This window comes from Balaenoptera musculus, chromosome 3 (genome assembly GCF_009873245.2).
Source record: "Balaenoptera musculus isolate JJ_BM4_2016_0621 chromosome 3, mBalMus1.pri.v3, whole genome shotgun sequence".
Classification (NCBI taxonomy): Eukaryota; Metazoa; Chordata; class Mammalia; order Artiodactyla; family Balaenopteridae; genus Balaenoptera; species Balaenoptera musculus.
Genome location: NC_045787.1, coordinates 157143627 through 157162754, shown reverse-complemented (window position 1 = coordinate 157162754; position 19128 = coordinate 157143627). Strand labels below are relative to the sequence as shown.

Below are 19128 nucleotides of genomic sequence, written 5' to 3'. Positions count from 1 at the left end.
GTGGATCTCTTTACTCAGTCTGTGGAATCAAATGCTAATCTTTTCTAGAAACATCCTTAATTACACAACCAGAAACAATGCTTAACCAGCAATCTGGATATCCCACAGCTCAATCAAGTTGACACAAAAAATTAGCTGTCATCCATGGCTTTATCCAGCTAACACTAATAGAAAGAGAACAATGTGACCTATGGAATTTTAAAATTTGGAGAACACACATTAAGGAAAGTAAACCCACACAGGGGACCCTTGTTTCTATCACATCTATATTTAACCAAAGAAATCGAGTTATTGTCATTTCAAAATGTAGTCCAGAACAGAACAAGATATGTTATTGTTACCGAACATAAGTTCATGTGCCTGAAGCACAGTCAGGTCAAACAAACTGAAACGCCAGAGTTTGGAACAGAGAAAGTCTTACTGCAGGACAAAGCAAGGAAGAATGCGTAGCTCATGTTCAAAAACCCTGAATTCCCACATGGTTTTCAGGGAGAAGTTTTTATAGGTAAAATTTGAATTTTATTTTATTTATTTTTTTATACAGCAGGTTCTTATTAGTTATCCATTTTATACATATTAGTGTATATATGTCAATTCCAATCTAGGGCTGCAGGGTTTGTGACTTTTTCTGGTTGGTTGGTGGTTAACAGTGCGCTGTTATGGGAATCTTGTGCTCAGGCTGAAGTTACCATCCTCCACCTGGGTGGGGTCTTTAGTTCCTGCAGAAGAACTCAACAATATTGTTATATATATTCCTTCAGGAGGCACCCTGCCCCAAGGCTGCACTATTGTTTCTGGAATGCTCTTCCTTTCATTCCCTCCCTTCCCTCATAAGCTACTTTTTGAATGTGCCCTTTGGAACTCAGGGAAGTTCAAGGAGACTGAATGAAACCTATTTCCTATAAACAAGAAACAGGGGACACAGAAAGGATTTGTACCAGGGAGGGCCTCATAAGGCCCAGCTTCGTTTCATTATATCCTTTTCTTCTTTCTGAGCCTTGAAATATGATGCCTTATGATTTATAGCACATGTCAATACAAAAGTTAAATTTGATTCATTATACTTGATCTGTATCAAGATTTCACAAGATTTATACTTGTAAGAGAGTATTCACACAGAGTATTTATCCTTTCTTACACAGTGCCTATTCTAGTTTGCCCCATTTTTCTAGTGTTTTTTCAGTATATTGTTTCATTTGACAGTATTTGTATTGAATATTTACATAATTTAGCTTGATGTACTTTACCAAGGTATGTAATGCGAATCTCTTCTCCCACACAAGGTTTCCATTCCCTCTGTCCTTCTGACGAATTTTGATGAATACTGAATCCTAAAATATCTTAATCTGATCCAAGTTATAATTTCCCCTCTCTGTTTGAGTGTTATTGTATCAAAAGGAAAGAATTTTCTCCTCATTGTGAAACTGCTCCTTTTTAACAAAATTAAAGTTTTGTATTGTGTTTGTCTTAGAACTGAAACTAAGAATTTAGGTAATTAAGAAGATAGTGATTCTAAACAGTTTAGCTGGATTACTCAACAGCAAGACAGAGCAAATAGCCTAACAGAAGCTGAGAGTGAAGAATAATAAACAACTCAACACAGAGTTAAAATGGAAGAGAGATATCATTAAAAGGGGAGCAGAGTAAATGTGGGGAGGAATTGATATTGAAATGGAGCAGGACCTTATGGTCCTTCCCCCCACCACCATGTCCTCAGCCTGACTTTTGTCTGTGGAAAAAGTTTAGCCAAAGAATAAGTTTAGGGCTTCCCTGGTGGCGCAGTGGTTGAGAGTCTGCCTGCCGGTGCAGGGGACACGGGTTCGAGCCCTGGTCTGGGAGGATCCCACATGCTGCGGAGCAACTAGGCCCGTGAGCCACAACTGCTGATCCTGCGCGTCTGGAGCCTGTGCTCCGCAACGGGAGAGGCCGCGATGGTGAGAGGCCCGTGCACCGCAATGAAGAGTGGCCCCCGCTTGCCACAACTGGAGAAAGCCCTCGCACAGAAATGAAGACCCAACACAGCCAAAAATAAATAAATAAAATAAAATTAAAAAAAAAAAAAGAATAAGTTTAATCAGAGAAGTGAGAAAATGCTGCAGAAACAAAGGAAAGCAGTCCAACAAGACTAAATAAAAATAGTTTAGTCATTAAGCATAGTTAAGGACCTTTAATTCCTTCTCAAGGGCTATAGATAATATTCTGAGCCATATCCTGTGAGCTAGATACTGAAACCCCTACCAGGTGGAAGAAGTTAACTACATGATGACCAGACTGTAGCCATGACATAAGCTGCCACAATTCTGAGAACTGGCCTCAAGGAAATGGGAACAAACCAACTCTGGAAATAAAGACGAACTGTACTTCAAACAATTAAGATGACCACTGCATGACCAATTTCAAGACAACTGTCAGAGCTGACTGCTTTTCTGCATGTAGCCCCCTCTCTCTGTCTATAAAATCTCTTGTTCCCTGATTGTCGGGGGCAGGGGGTCAGCCTTTGGACAGGAGTCTGCCCTCCCCCCCCCCAGTTGCTGACATCCAAAATAAAGCAAACTTTCCTTTCCACCAACCTTGCCTCTTTAATGGCCTTTGAGTGGCAAGCATCTGGACCCCACTTTCGGTTACAATATCACAAGTGAAAATACACAAGCATTTTTCAAATTGATGAAAGTCATCCACCCACAGTTGGAGTAACTCAACATTCCCTAAGAAAAGCATATACAGAGGAAACAGAACTATTCTATGATCTAAAAGCCAAAGGTAACCTAATAGATTTGTAGAGAATACAGAAGACAAACGAGCAAGAAAAAGGTTAATTGGTGACATTGATATTGAAACCAAATAAGATAGATACCAACAGAGCACCAATTTTTTGTGACTTTTTTTTTTATTGGAGTACAGTTGCTTTACACTGTTGTGTCAGTTTCTGCTGTACAACAATGTGAATCAGCCCATAGGTATATATATATATCCCCTCTTTTTTGGATTTCCTTCCCATTTATGTCACCACAGAGCACTGAGTAGAGTTCCCTGTGCTATACAGTAGGTTCTCATTAGTTATCTATTTTATACATAGTAGTGTATATATGTCAATCCCAATCTCCCAATTCATCCCACCCCTACCCTTTCCCCCTTGGTATCTATACCATTTTTAAAGTGCAAAAAGTATCATATCAAACCAGAATTCTATGTCGAGCATCATATTGTCCCAAGTAAAGATGTCTGTAAATCTTAAAGTGAAACATTTCATTGTTAGCAGTCTTGAATTAAACAAAATACTAGTGAGTTATTAAGTCAAAAGGAAAAAAAATCCCAGATTGAAAACCAGGAATGAGGGAAGGAATGAAGAGGAAAGGAAGGGATAATTTCAAAATAAATATAAATAAATTTTGTTTTATAAGGAACTAGATACATCTCATGGAGATCAAAATATATGTAGAATTAAAATGCATGACAGCAGTGTTAGAAAAGTCAGGAAGGTGTAATGGAATTGAAAGTGTTCTAAGGTTTTAGTCATTGGGAAAGGTGGTAAAAGTAATTATCTGTATTAGAATAATAAGTGAAGGATTCATAATTTAGTCACCAATGTAACTACACCCAGATCTGTACATGATTTGGATTAACAAGTTGACAGAGGGAACAATGGAATAATAAAAGTGAAGTAAAAAGAGTAAAGAGAATATTTAGGTCAAAGAATGAGGAAAAAGTAAGAGGGTTGTAATCATCTCAAATTCCCAGTAATTAGATAAAATGTAAATGCACAAAACACTAATTTTGTTGTAATGGCTGTATGATATAGACAGTATAGACTTGTCAATAAGTATTTTTGACTTTTTTATTGATAAACATTTCAACAGTCTCTACTTTTTCGTATTAAAACATGTTACCTGGAAAATTTTATATATAGAAACTTCCATTCCTATTTTTGTAGAATGTATTCCAGAGTGAGAAAAAAAGGAAATACTAAAATATTGACTAAAATGTTGACATAAACTCTAAGTAACACCCACATACACATATGTATTACATTTTTTTCATCTAGGACAGTATGTAAATGTGAGTAGCCCCATATTTTTATCTTTGTGTGAAAGGATTTAAGAATCTCTCCAATCCCATTAATCTGAGACAGGGTGCCTCCTCTGGATTATCCAGTGATTGGATTATCCACTCTCTTAGTCTATAAAAGAAGAATCAGAGGCAGAAGTCACTCCTTTTTCCAGCAAGCTACAGGCTGTCTGCATCTCAGGAGTGGGTCCCAGGACAGCTCTTGAACTGGGGGAACCTGCATCAGCCTTTTTCACAAATCAGACTCTGGTGAGTGTGGCATCTTTATTGATGGCAAGAGTGTCCATTTGTATCCTTATTTCTTCAGTAAAATCTCTTTAAGTTAGCAGACTTTACTCTTAAAACAAGAAGTTATCTTACTGAAGTTATTTCTTTGGTCTTGGTATTAAGAAATATTCAAGGTTTTGTATATCTTCATACATGAAGCTTTCTTGGGATAATAACCCAGATTTTTTTTAAAAATTTATTTATTTATTTATTTATTTTTGGCTGCGTTGGGTCTTCCTTGCTGCATGCGTGCTTTCTCCAGTTGCGGTGAGCGGGGGCTACTCTTCGTTGCGGTGCGTGGGCTTCTCATTGTGGTGGCTTTTCTTGTTGCGGAGCACGGGCTCTAGGCGTGCGGGGTTCAGTAGTTGGGGCACGAGGACTCAGTAGTTGTGGCGCACGGGCTCTAGAGCGCAGGCTCAGTAGTTGTGGCGCACAGGCTTCATTGCTCCGCGGCGTGTGGGAACTTCCCAGACCAGGGCTTGAACCCTTGTCCCCTGCATTGGCAGGCGGATTCTTAACCACTGCGCCACCAGGGAAGCCCTGGATTTTTGTTTTTAAACCAACATCACTGGGAAGGGAAGTAGTGTTTTTAGCCCTGTGCTGTTGAAATTGCTCTCCTCTCTGGAAAATTCTTTACCCAGAATATGCTTGGTTTTTCTTTTTTTTTTTCTTTATTTTTTGTCCATGCTATGCCATGTGGCTTGTGGGATTTTAGTTCCTGGACCAGGGATTGAACCTGGGCCAGGGCAGTGAAAGCGCTGAGTCCTAACCACTGGACAGCCAGGGAACTCCCCTTTTTCTTTTCTTTTTTAAAATTAAGTTCTCTGCTCTAATGTCATCAGTCAGGCTTCCCCTAATCTCATCATCATCAGAAACTGTAGTTAATTCTCCCTCCCTCTCTCCTTCTTACTGCTCTTCCTCCAAGCCTCCTTCTATTTCTGTGTTAGCCTTACTGTTAATCAGAGCACTTATTCATACCTAACAGCACTTATTCATACCAACACTAGAGTAGACACTCTTCATTCATTTAACCCTTTTATCTCATCAGCATTAACATAAACTGGGGCAGTGACTTTGTTAAGTGCAATTCTGAATACTGGGTTTTAGTTCACAACTTGGCATATTTTAGGTGCTCTGTAAATAAGAGGATCAAGTAATTTTCCCTCCAGACTCAAACATCTTGAGTGTTTTAAGGGGTAGTGTTAATAATTATGACAGGACAGCAGGAATGAAATTCGATTTATTATTTCTCCCTTTAAAAATATGAGGACAGGGCTTCCCTGGTGGTGCAGTGGTTGAGAATCCGCCTGCCAATGCAGGGGACACGGGTTCAAGTCCTGGTCTGGGAAGATCCCACATGCTGTGGAGCAACTAAGCCCGTGAGCCACAACTACTGAGCCTGCGCGTCTGGAGCCTGTGCTCCGCAACGAGAGGCCGCAATAGTAAGAGGCCCGTGCACCGTGATGAAGAGTGGCCCCCGCTTGCCACAACTAGAGAAAGCCCTCGCACAGAAACGAAGACCCAACACAGCCTAAAATACGTAAATAAATTAATTAAAAAAAAAAATGAGGACAGCAATGAAAGATATAAAAGAAAGGGTGGGGACTTCCCTGGTAGTGCAGTAGTTAAGAATCTCCCTGCCAACGCAGCGGACCCGGGTTTGATCCCTGGTCTGGGAAGATCCCACATGCCGCGGAGCAACTAAGCCCGCTGCACTGCAACGAAGAGTAGCTCCTGTTCTCAACTAGAGAAACCCCACTTGCAGCATCAAAGACCCAACGCAGCCAGAAATTAATTAATTAAAAAAATATATAAAAGAAAGTGTGCACTGAGTAGCTTTACATTTTAAACAGATTTCTGTGACTAGAGTCTTAGAATGGATTACAAAGAGAAAAAGGATTTGAAATCTTAATGAGAATTGATTGCAGTATATCACAAAAGAGACTATCAGTGCATAATTGTAGTTGAGTGAATTTATTTCAAAAATGTAGAAAAAAAGGTTTGTTTTGGGGTACGGATAAATTCTTTCAAAAATACATCTGAGCATTCCCTAGGGACAAAGCAATAAGTGAATAATATGTCAGTGTTAAACATTAAGGTCCAGATCAGTCTTCTCTTCATTGGATATCAATTTAGTGAGAAAAACAATATAAAATGAAAGAGAGCAATACACATACAATTTAAAATTGGAAAAAAAATAGAAAGTGTAATATTGATTTTGATTAGTGGATCAGGAAAGGTCACTTGTGCAAATGGTGTTTTGCAGGAAAATTGAAAGGTGTTCCAAGAATTATTCAAGGGAGTCACCGGGTCCTGCGTGGAGGTGCTCCTAGAAAGTGTTGCTGGAGCATTGGAGGTTCGTTCTCACCTCAGATCCGGGGCAGGTCAGGTTCCAGGTCCATGATCTTCCCCTGAGATCTCCCTTATCTCTCTCAGCTTCAAGAAAATGGCTGAAGCAATGGAGTCCGAGATGGAGGAAACTTTCAAAACTGTTACTTTCTGGAGAAAGAAGAAGGAACAAGAAGAATTCCGTAAACTCTTTATTGGTGGCTTGAGCTCTGAATCCACAGAAGAAAGTCTGAGGAACTACTACCAGCAATGGGGAAAACTTACAGTCTGTGTGGTCATAAGGGATCCTGCCAGCAAAAGATCAAGAGGATTCGGTTTTGTCACGTTTTCATCCATGGCTGAGGTGGATGTTGCCATGGCTGCCAGACCTCATTCCATTGATGGGAAAACGGTTGCGCCCAAACGTGCTGTCCCAAGAGAGGATTCTGGACAGCGGGGCGCTTTCTTGACTGTGAAGAAGCTGTTTGTTGGTGGAATTGAAGAAGATACTGAGGAGCATCATCTTAGAGGTTACTTTGAGAAATATGGAAAAATCGATGCCATTGAGATAATTACCGATAGGGAGTCTGGAAAGAAAAGAGGCTTTGGATTTGTTACTTTTAATGACCATGATCCCGTGGATAAGCTTGTGTTGCAGAAATACCATAGCATCAATGGTCATCATGCAGAAGTAAGAAAGGCCTTGTCTCGACCTAAAATGCAGGAAATCCACAGTTCTAGAGGTGGAAGAGGAGGCAATGTCGGTTTTGGAGGCTCTCCTGGTGGTGGTGGAAATGTTGGAGCAGGACCAGGACGAGGAAGGAAATTTGGAGGACGATCTGACGGATTCAGGAGTGGTCGGTGGACTTGGTCATGGCTCTAATAGGTGTGGAGGAGGACCTGGAGGTGACAATTTTGGAAGTGGCCCTGGTTATGGAGGAGGAGGAAGATATGGTGGTGGAGGACCTGGATCTGGCAACCAGGGTGGAGGATCCGGGGGTGGGTATGGCATCTATAGAGGAGGAAAGTGTGCGAGTGGAAACGACAGTGATTTTCAGAAATCATAACCAGCAACCTTCTAACTGAGCTTAGTGAAGAGTGGAAACTTTGGCTGCAGGAACAAGGATTACACCGTGGAGGAAAGTATGGTCCAGGAGGCAGTGGAGGAAGTGGGCGTTATGGAGGGACCATCCGATACTGAGCTTCTATTTGCTGTGGGCAAGTGGGAAAGCCCAGAGGCAGCAGAACATCTTCAGGTCGTGGAAACTCTTACCTCAGTCATGCAGAAATATGCAGTGATATGGCAGAAGACATCAGAGCAGATGCGGAGAGCCATCTGTGAACGGATTGGATTTAAGAACATTACCTTACTATGGAGGAAAGATTTGAGACAGTTTCTTAGCTTTCTAATTGTTTCTTTCTACTGGTCTTTGTAAGAGTGTAGAAGCATACCTTCTTTGATCATGTTGAAATTTGTAAGTGTTGGGTGACATATGAAACCATTTTCAAGAATTTTCTCACAAAGTTTTGAAAAGCTGTTATCCAGCACCATGGTGTAATGAGACATAATGTTACATGTATTCCTTTAAAAAACTGAAGTGTCTGTGTAGACTTAAGAAGCTATTGTACATTTATGATCTAACAAAGACTTCTAAAGGAAAAACAACTGTTGGTTGTCCTCTTTCATTGATCATTTTTTGCATTTTTATTTTTTATCTTTTAAATAAATATTTCTTAGTTTTATGAGATCACTGACATACAGCTCCGTATAAGTTTAAATGTGCAGCATAATGATATGACTTTCATATATTGTGAACTGATTACCACAAAACATTAACATTCATCTCATACTTAAAAAATTTTTTCTTATGATGAGAATTCTTAATTTTCACTATCATACAGCAGTGTTAAGTATGGTCCTCATGTACATTACATCTTTTGTATTTCTTTTATAACTGAAAGTTTGTACCTTTTGACAACCTTCATCCTCTTTCTCCTCGCGCCAATTCTCCACCTCTGGTAATCACAAATACATTTGTCTTGTTACCAATGTGTCCTAAAGCAGCAGTTCGCCTGAGTCCACCAAGCTGTAGCCCTGGGGATGGCTGTGTTCTTTTCTACTGCCTTGAGCTGTGCTTAATGAGGGAAGGGCCTGAAATTTTCCTGGTGGGAGTTTGAAAGATAAACCTTGAGAAGGGGGGATTTTGAGAGGTCCAGAAGTAGATGTCACCAAACTGATGATGCATGGACATGCATGGGCACCAGCTTACCAATTAAAATCCTGAAATGTTTCCAATCAGAGCAGTAAACAGTCACTGAGCTGGGGTCACCGCAAGTACCCATGCCATGACCAGGAGCTAAAGGGTTTTTATCTGGCATTTTGAACTTCATCCCCTGGAAAGATAGATAACTTGACACTTCTGAGTTAAAAGCCTCCTTTTTTTATTTATTTATTATTTATTTATTATTTATTTATTTTTATTTATTTATTATTTTTAATATTTATATATTTATTTTTATTTATTTTTTATTATTTGTTTATTATTTTTTTAATTTATGGCTGTCCAGACGCGCAGGCTCAGTAGCCGTGGCTCATGGGCTTAGCTACTCCGCGGCATGTGGGATCTTCCCAGACCAGGGCTCGAACCCGTGTCCTCTGCATTGGCAGGCAGATTCTCAACCACTGCGCCACCAGGGAAGCCCAAAAGCCTCCTTTCTGATGGGTGCAAGTGTCATGGAGACACACAGCAGGCTGGCCTCTGCCAGGGAGGCCTTTTCAGTATAGCCAGCAGCTGAGGATAAACCCTGGTTGCCAGCAGCCCAGGCCCTACCTGATGTGACACAGACGGATGTGCCACGTCACACTCTCTTTAGCAAAGAGTGATTTGCTAAAGGGAAGTTGGTAAGGCTGCACTTTCACTCCAAAGAAAGAGAATGCCAGGCCCCAGGGCTTATCCAAGGCTAGGAGGAGGGAGTGGTGTAAGAAGAGTTTCTCCTGCAGGACTGCGAGGCTCCTGAGAGCAGAGGCAGCATGGAGCGCTATTGAGTAAGTCTTGTGGGTACAACTATGGCAGAGCAGAGATAACTTATTGCACCTTTGGCCTTCCAGTGGTCAAAGGGCACTCACAGTCAACACGAAGGGGCAGAAGTTTGCAACAAGGGTCTACCTTACTAGTCAAATATATGTGTATAATAAATGCATGCTAGCTTATTCAAAACAGAATAAAGAAGAAATACTCATTACAATCAAATGCATGTTAATGTTTCGCTGTACTTGCTTTCTCACATAGCTATCATCTACCATCAATCAAACCATCTTATGTGTTGATACATTTCTCTTTCCCTTTTTCTCCAGCTTTACTGAGGTATGATTGAAAAATAAAAATGGTATATATTTAGGTTATACGGTGTGGTGTCTTTTTTTCCCTAAGGATGCACAATGTGATGATATATCAGTTTTTGTTACATGTATGTTGATTCTCTGTTGTAATCACTGTCTTCTTGGTGGGTTGACATTTTTATCATCAGGTAATGTCCCTTTTTGTCCCTAGTAATTTTCTTTGATGTGAAATCTACTCTGGCATCTGTAGTGGCTGCCCTGATGCCCAGCCCTGGCCGGCCGAGTCCTAGAGCAGAAGAGCAGATGGATGGAGGTGAGGAGGAAGGCCCGGGGCTCGCCCCACCGCTCAGTACCCCAGAGGGTGACTCAGGAGGAGACCACAGCCGAGCCCACCTGGTGGCGTCCTCCTCACTCAGAAACATCAGCAGGACGGCCACAACGTGGTTCATGCCCTGCCAATAGCCCACCTCCTGCAAGAGCCAGACGTGCATGGAGGACCCACCCGGAGGCCTCTGCCCCCTCCCCACACTATCGCCTCAGCTCCTGATGGGCTCTCTCCTAGCCAAGCTCACACCGCTCTGGAGGGGCCACCCGAGATGCCCTCCGGGCCGGGAGAACCCCTATAGCAGCTCAGGCGCCAGCACCACGGCAGCCCCGTGCCTGAGGCTCTGGGTGCCATCCTGAGGTCCTCTGTCTCAGACAAGGTATGTAGGGCGATGGGGCCCAGCACGGCGTGGAGGTCCTGCCATGAGGGCAGCCTGGGACCCTGACTGTGGCCCGTGCGGGACTGGGAGGGCACATGGCCAGAGGCCTGGCCGAAGACCCCACTGTGGGCAGCCTGTGGGGTCGTCTCAGCTGATGTTCCTCGAGGGAATGTTCTGGAAGGAGCAGATGGGGTGGAGGCTCCCTCCCTTGGGGCCCCACAGGAGTCTGGGTTACTGGGAAGGTCCATCCCTGCTAAGTTTCCGATTAATAATACGGCATCTTCAGGATCAAAACTCAAGTTTCATGACAACAGCAATGCTTGTCAGGCCTCGAGCTAATTGTTACAAAACCTTTCCGCTGCGGCGAGCGCCTGGCAGCCCCGTCAAGTGCGGGTCTCATCAACCCAGGAGTTAGGCGCTGTTTCTGTCCTGGAAAGTGGAGTCTGCACCCCAGCCTTCTGTCTCAGTCTAAGATTGGGGAGCCCCCTACATCACCTCTGTGACCCTGCGCGCCTGCATTCTGACCATCGTGAAGACCTCCTGGAAGGGGCAGGGCCTGGGTGCCGGGATACTCACGGTGACATACACGGAGTAGGCTGCCAGCGCGTGGAACAGGGCTTGCTGCCTGGGGAAGGGGACACAGGGGTGCTTGTTTCATGCTGATGCTCTTAGTTTCATATTGTCTGACAAACCCTCATGACAAAACAGGTGTGTTTAAGAAATAAGGCAAAACAGCAGTGAACTCTTCAGGACACCTCAGTATGAAATATTTTTCAGGGGTAAAGCGTACATGCAAGGAAACGCATAGATCCCACGTGTACAGTGTGACGAGCTTTGACTTTCTTATTTTTTCAGTTTGCACACAGAACAGCTCAGTCTCTGGGATGCACAGCCCCGTGAGTTTTCACACAAGGGTGGGGCCGCCGCATCCGCGCTCCAGCTTAAGCCCCCAGCCTCTCAGCCCCGGCAGCCACTGCGCCTTATCCTCCTGGGGTTGTGCCTTTTCCAGAACATCCTGTGAATGGAGTCATACATGGGTCTGGATTCTTTCACTTAGCAAAACAAGTCTAAGACTCACCCATGCTTTTTTTTTTCTTTTTTTAATAAATAAATATTTATTTATTTATTTATGGCTGTGTTGGGTCTTCGTTTCTGTGCGAGGACTTTCTTCTAGTTGTGGCAAGCGGGGGCCACTCTTCATCGCGGTGCGCAGGCCTCTCACTATCGCGGCCTCTCTTGTTGCGGAGCACAGGCTCCAGACGCGCAGGCTCAGTAATTGTGGCTCACGGGCCCAGTTGCTCCGCGGCATGTGGGATCTTCCCAGACCAGGGCTCGAACCCGTGTCCCCTGCATTGGCTGGCAGATTCTCAACCACTGCGCCACCAGGGAAGCCCCTCACCCACGCTTTGAGTGAATCAATAGCTGGTTCCTTTGTGTCCCTGAATCGTAGTCTGTTTCATGGAATTCCACGGTTTTTCCATTCCCTCTTTGAAGATCATCTTGGTTGCTTCCAGTTGTTAACGATCATGAGCAAAGCAGAGAAGACTGCATGCAGGTTTTATGTGGATGTATGTTTTCAAGTCCTTTGGGTAAATCCGAAGGAGCATGATTGCTGAGCACGTGGTGAGGGTGTGTGCGGTTTTGTAAGGAACCGGCAAGCTGTCTCCCACGGTGGCTGCGACATATGCATCCCCACCGGTGCTGGACGAGAGTTCCTGTTGCTCCACATCCTCGCCAGCACTTTGGTTCTTATTCTGCGCCAGTCTTTCATTAGATATACGATTGGCAAATCTTTTCTCCCACTCTGTAGCTTTTTCATTCTCTTAACTGTGTCTTTTGCAGAATGACAGTTTTCCATTTACATACGGTTGTACTTGTCGCTGCTTTCCATCATGATTTTATTAAAGTTCCTTACTGATGGGCACTCATGTTTTTCTGATCTGGCAAATGCACAAGGGCCAACGGAGGGCTCCAAGCTTGTGCTCTTCCCACCTGTAGAGGATGCTGTCTGTCACCTCCGCGCTCTTAGCTTTAACAGTGTGTTCATGGTACCCGATGACCCCCAACCAGAACCCTCTGAGATTCCTCGACCTTCCCTCATAGCTGTGACCTCGCTGCTGAGGTGAGACGGACACGGTGACATTGATTTGGTGTCAGTGTGCACATCTCTTAGAAGCGAGGTGAGCAAGCATATTTTATCATTCCTTCCTTTTTTGTGTGAACTATCCCTTCTTATCATTGCTCATATTTTTGCCTTGTAAGAAACTGATTTGTAGAAAGTCCTCACCCATTAAGGGCATTAGAACTGTAAATATTTTTCCCCAGTTTCATAGTTCCTTTGAGTTTGATTAGGGATTTTTCCCCCATGCAGATACTTGATTTTCATGTGGTTGAATCAGCCACTTTTTACAGTGGAATCTAGGATTTTGTCTGACTTAGAAAGGCTTTTGGTAATTACGGTAGCATTAGTGTAACCTTTATCTATGTCTTGTAGCTGGTGTGCCTACTCCCTCATTCACACTTTTAAAGGGTTTTCCCAGCTGTTCTTGCTTAGTTACTCTGCATGTGAACTTTCGAGTCAGCTCCTCTAAGTCCTGAAACAGCTAACACGACATCTTCCTGGGGCTCCTCCATGTCGTCGACTCAGGTCGCGCACGTCCTCAGGGCGCGGCACCCAGTGTGGTCTCTGACTCCCCCACTGGCCGTGGGGAGGGGTCGGCAGGCTGGGCACGTGGGCAAGTTGCTGCAAGGAGGGCGTTCGGGGGTCTCTGTAACTTCTCAGAACTAAGACCCCACTAAAGCAGAGCAACGTGAATAAGGCCCTGCGTGGGCACCACACCAGCCTCCCTGTGCTGTCGGCCTGGTTCCACCACGTCACCTGGCGCAGATGTCCCCCTCCAGCTCTGGCTCCCGAGGAGGCCTGTGCATGCCTGTGGCGGGGTGGGGGGCGGGCGTCCCGCTCTTCCTCTGCACCCAGAGGGGCTGGAGCAGATGGGTGCTCCCAGATTTGCCCCCCAACTCCGTCTAGGAGTGGCTGGGGGTACAGACTGAGGGGCGGGGGCACGGGCTCCAGGACTGCTCAGAAGGGCAGGAATCAGCAGACTTTCGCATCCCTCACCCCTGCCTTCCGTCCTCATGACAGGAAGGGCCGGAGCCCAAGCTGGAGGCACTGGGTGGACCCTCCGTGCCAGGCGCCCCTGACCAGTCCCTGACCAGGGGTCGAGGTGGCTGGGGACCCGGGACGTGAACTCACCGCTCGCTGTCAGCTTCTGCCCCGCAGTCAGGGTGTCACGTGGGGCCCCATAGGACAGGAAACAGCAGAGAACTGGAAATGACTGTGGCCTCGGCCGGTTCTGCGCCCACTGCCCTCCCCCTGCGCAGCCCCCGACCCTCGGGGACGGGTCAGGCAGCGACAGCCCAGGTCCTCACTCCCCAGGGGCAGGGACGAGGGGCGGCACCCCCAGGGCCTGGACCCTGCTCAGCCGGCGCCCTCCTGCCTCCTGCTCCCGCCCTTGAACCCTGGCCCCAGCACAGCAGCTACCCTGGCCTGGAGACCCCACAGGCCACGCCCCCGTCCATCCTGTCCCACCCCTGGGCGTCTAAGCCTCCTCCCCAGAGGGAAGGATGGACAGCCCCGCCCACCTGCCCCGCCCCCACTCCCCTGCTCCAGTTTTCTCTTGAGCACTTAGCACAGTGAAGCACCTGAAAACATTTTACTGATTCCCACTGTTTCCTGAAGTTCACGTGGGCAGGGTGGCATCTGTTCTAGTCTCTGTGCCCTGCACAGCTCCTGGACACACAGCAGAAGCTCCAGAATGAAAATCAGTTTAAAAATGCGTGACAGGTAACTTTTAAAAATTGTGAATCACTATGCTGTACACCTGAAATGAACATAATAATGTGAATCAACTATACCTCAATAAAAAAGAAAGTTCAAACTAAAAATAAAGACATAAGTATGTATGACTGGAAAACATCCGTTCTAGAGGTGCCTGTGGTTACCAACACTGCACTGTGCACTTCAAATGTTCCAAGGGCAGAGTTCATGTGTTCATATTACAAAGAAAAGGAAAAGCAAGGTGAACACAATGCAATGATTGTAAGTGAAATGAAATAAGTTCTCTCTAAAAGCAGTTATGAGCAGCAACCCTAAGTGTGAGGACGGGAGTACGGTAGGGGTGGAGGAGGGTGTGCAGGTGGGGAATCTGGGGGCAGCCTTGGGGGCTGACAGCATCAGGGACACGCTGTCTGGAGACGCGGTTCCCGGGGAAGGGACGGGACCCAGACTGTGTTCCTCTCACAGCCTCAAAAGACAGACACGGGGCTTCCCTGGTGGCGCAGTGGTTGAGAGTCTGCCTGCCAATGCAGGGGACACGGGTTCGAGCCCTGGTCTGGGAAGATCCCACATGCCGCAGAGCAACTGGGCCCGTGAGCCACAACTACTGAGCCTGCGCGTCTGGAGCTTGTGCACCGCAACAAGAGAGGCCGCGATAGTGAGAGGCCCGCGCACCGCGATGAAGAGTGGCCCCCCGCTCGCCGCAACTAGAGAAAGCCCTCGCACAGAAACGAAGACCCAACACAACCATAAATAAATAAATAAATAAATTAAAATAGCCATCTAAAAACAGTTATTTAAAAAAAAAAAAAAAAAAAAGACAGACACGAAAACTGATGGGACCTGAGAGGGACAAGATGCCTGGATGTCCTGCGTGTCGTAACCAACGAGTCTTATAGAGATGAACAAATTCACAGAAGCCTCGATGAACAGCTGCTGGGCTTGATCAAGGGGACACACATGGAACTAGGGGCTGCCTGTGCTTCTGGAGCGTACGTGCAAAGGTTAGGAAGACTGATCATATACCAGGGAGAAAGCAAATCTCAACAAGTACCGAAGAAGCTGTATTGGGACTTCCCTGGTGGCGCAGTGGTTAAGAATCTGCCTGCCAATGCAGGGGACATGGGTTCAAGCCCTGGTCCAGGGAAGATCCCACATGCCGTGGAGCAATGAATCTTGTGCGCCACACTACTGAGCCTGCGTGCCACAACTAATGAAGCCCCCACCCCTAGAGCCCATACTCCACACCAAGAGAAGCCACAGCAAGAAGCCAGCGCACCACAATGAAGTGTAGCCCCTGCTCGCCACAACTAGAGAGAGCCTGTGCACAGCAACGAAGATGCAACACAGCCAAAAATAAAAAATCGAAAGAAAAAGAAAAAAGAAGCAGTATCATAAGGAACATTTTCTAAACACAATGCCATTAAGTCAGGAATCAACAATGAAAAGATCATTTTAAACCCAGGGATCTGTTCCCGTTCTCCCACTCTGGCCGCATCTAGGAAGGGACCTAGAAGCCCACCATGGCCTGTCCCTGCAGGGGCCTCAGGGGGCCAGGTGTGGTGTTGATACCGACCAGGGTTCTTGGCCCCCTTAATCAATAGAAATTGATCAGCGGTCAGACAGGAAATTCAGGCAGGTCTTTATTGGGGCCCCTGTTGCAGCAGGGGGGAAGGAGAAGAAACAACAGGTACCCTTGCTTGCTAGCTCCCTGAAGGGGGGGGGGGCCGAGCTTGTTCCTTATATGGGGTGAGGGTAGGGGTGTGTCCAGGGGTCGGGCTGGAGGGGCGGCTTAGGTGGTTTGCCCACCCCTTTGGTGGTGTTGTGTGCAGGGCGCATGCGCAGTACCCTGCTTTTGCTCCCAACCCCCTGCTTTTGCTCCAGGCTCTTCAAAAGTAGGAACTGGGGTTTTTGGTCTCTTTGTATCTTTTGTCCAGAATTTGTCCCAACTGCTCATGCATGCAGTTATTTTTAGTCCCATACAGATACTTTGTATTTTGTTGCTCCAGGAGAGGTGTGTCTAGGTAGGTGCAAGCCTGCAGCCCTACAGCAAAGAGTCCCAGGTCCCAGCCTGTCTCAGCGTGAGGAGGGGGCACGGGCTTTGGGAGGCTAACGTCCTGGGAGAGCAGGGTCTGCCCTGGGGGCAGCAGGAGATGCGAGGTGGAGCAAGGAGCCCGGAGCCCGGAGCCCGGAGCCCGGAGCACGAGCCTGCAATTCAGCCCCGTTCTGTGAATGCTGGTGCACCCGGGGCTGAGGGATAGCACCTGTCCCAGGTAGCACCTACACAGAGCTGTGCCCTGCATTGTTCTGCACGTTGGCACTGAGACTGGGCACTCAGACCTGCAGTGAAAACCCCTACTGGGCCTCAGGCTCAGCTCGAGGTTTCTGAAGCCCGGAGACACGTGCAGCCTGGTGGCCAGGCTGCCCAGGGACCAGGAGGAGCAGCTCCTCCTACGTGAACCCTGTGGAGTCCTGCAAGGGGCGGGAGCGAGGGGCTCAATGCAGGCACCCCGCTGTTATCCCGGGCAGGAGAGGCTCAGGAGGTGGTTCTCCTAGGGTGTCTCAGCCGCCCTCCCTCCCATCCCAGGAAGTAGCTGGACGGGGTGGAGGAAGGCACTGTCTGTATGGACCCTTCCCTGCTAAGGGGGTAGGGCTGGGTGGTGCCCTCGTCCAGCCCCATGTATGGTCTGAAAAAACTCCGAGGGCTTCCTGGAGGAGGTGGCCTGTGGTGCTGGGCAACAGGGCTGTTGTAGCCATGAGGCACCCGCTTCATGGGCCTGTGATCTTAAGAAAGGGTTATGGAAATGTGTGTGTGTGTGTGTTCTGATATCTGAGAAAAAACCTGCAGAATCAAAACTTTAGAGCGTTTCAAAAACACATGTGTAGCCAACAATACACATTTAATGGGGAGTGCTCTTTTGGGTACCTCCAGCACCCAGAACACAGTGACTGCTACGAGGGGCCATCAATAAATCCTTGTTGATGATTAAAAAAAAAAAAAAACAAAACCCATACATTTGAAAACATCTCTAAATAGTTCATGGGTCTAAGAAGAAATCATAATGGAAATTAGAAATACTTAGACCTGACAATACCGACAGGCACGGGAAGGCAGCTAAAGTGTATTTCAGGAGAAATGTGGAGTCTTAATGTGTTTTAACCGAGTCACAGGAGACACTGGAAATCAGTGAGCTGTTCATGGATTCGGGAGGCTGGACGCAGAGCGGGACAGAGACTCAGGGCAGAGAGAAGAGGATGAAGGAACACACAGGAGGGCCCAGGAGCTGGTCCATCAAAGGCCTGGAGCCCGCGAGCACGTCCACCAGTGAGCACACAGCTTGGGGACCCGCACAGTGGGGACAGACCCCGAGAAGTAATGCCAAAATCTTGGCTGTCTGTGCACTGATGCTAAAAAGCAATACGGAGACAGAGTTTTGGAGGAACGAGAAAAATAGCTTAAACTTTCCTGGCAAAGGGGTAGCACAGCAGGCTAGTGCATGAGAACTGTGCCCCCACCTTCCCTGGGGAATAGGGAAAGGTTATATAGCCCAGGGCTCGTGGTCTGGGGTATGTGATAAGGCTCAAAGTAATAAAGGTCTTGCATTTCTTTTCTTGTGCAAATTTATGGCTGAAGCTGGGGTCAGGCGGCTCAGCAAATGGGTCTGTTGTCCCTGAGGTTATTAGCCCGTGACCTTCTTCCTGAAATGAAGAGTGCTGCAAGGGAGTATAGGGGGAGAAGAAATGCCAGGTGCAAAGGGTAATTCATATGGAGTCAGAGAGTAATCATCTTTGTGAAGGACAAGTCTAACGACAAGTGTTTGTTAGTAGTTAACAACTAAGAATGACAAAGATTGCTTAACTCTTTCAGGCCTGCTTATGTTATTTGCCAGCCTGTTCATTGTTTCCTTATTTCCTTGTTTATCAGGAAAAAAAGTCTCATTTCTATTTTTGTTGCAACACAAGCACGGGATACATGACGCCTGGTGGGCTGAGGTACGAGCTGTGCCTGGGCGTCCAGGGACAAGGCCTGTCCAGAGCTCCTCGGCGCCTCTGGGCAGCCTGTCTTCACCGTTGGTTTCCGCTGAGCTCATCTGAACGCGGTCGGCACCTTGTCATTATGCCCACCGGGTGGCTGGACACTGGGATTCTGGAGAGGGCTGGGTGGGGAGTTGTGGGAGGCTTTGCAAAGGAGGTTACTTTTTTTTTAAACACTGTGTCACTAAGATGGAGAAACACCCTTTCCATTTTATTATATTTATTTCTTTCTTTAAAGTAACTATTTCTTTTTTTTTTTAAATTTTATTTATTTATTTATTTATGGCTGTTTGGGTCTCCGTTTCTGTGCGAGGGCTTTCTCTAGTTGTGGCAAGCGGGGGCCACTCTTCATTGCGGTGCGCGGGCCTCTCACTATCGCGGCCTCTCCTGTTGCGGAGCACAGGCTCCAGACGCGCAGGCTCAGTAATTGTGGCTCACGGGCCCAGCCGCTCCGCGGCATGTGGGATCTTCCCAGACCAGGGCTCGAACCCGTGTCCCCTGCATTGGCAGGCAGATTCTCAACCACTGTGCCACCAGGGAAGCCCTAACTTTAC

General features: G+C 46.6%; 1 pseudogene; it reads left to right on the top strand.

Annotated features, from left to right (window-relative positions):
- The first annotated feature begins 6802 nt into the window (after positions 1–6802).
- Positions 6803–7861, top strand: LOC118892238 (annotated as a pseudogene).
- The last annotated feature ends 11267 nt before the right edge of the window (positions 7862–19128 follow it).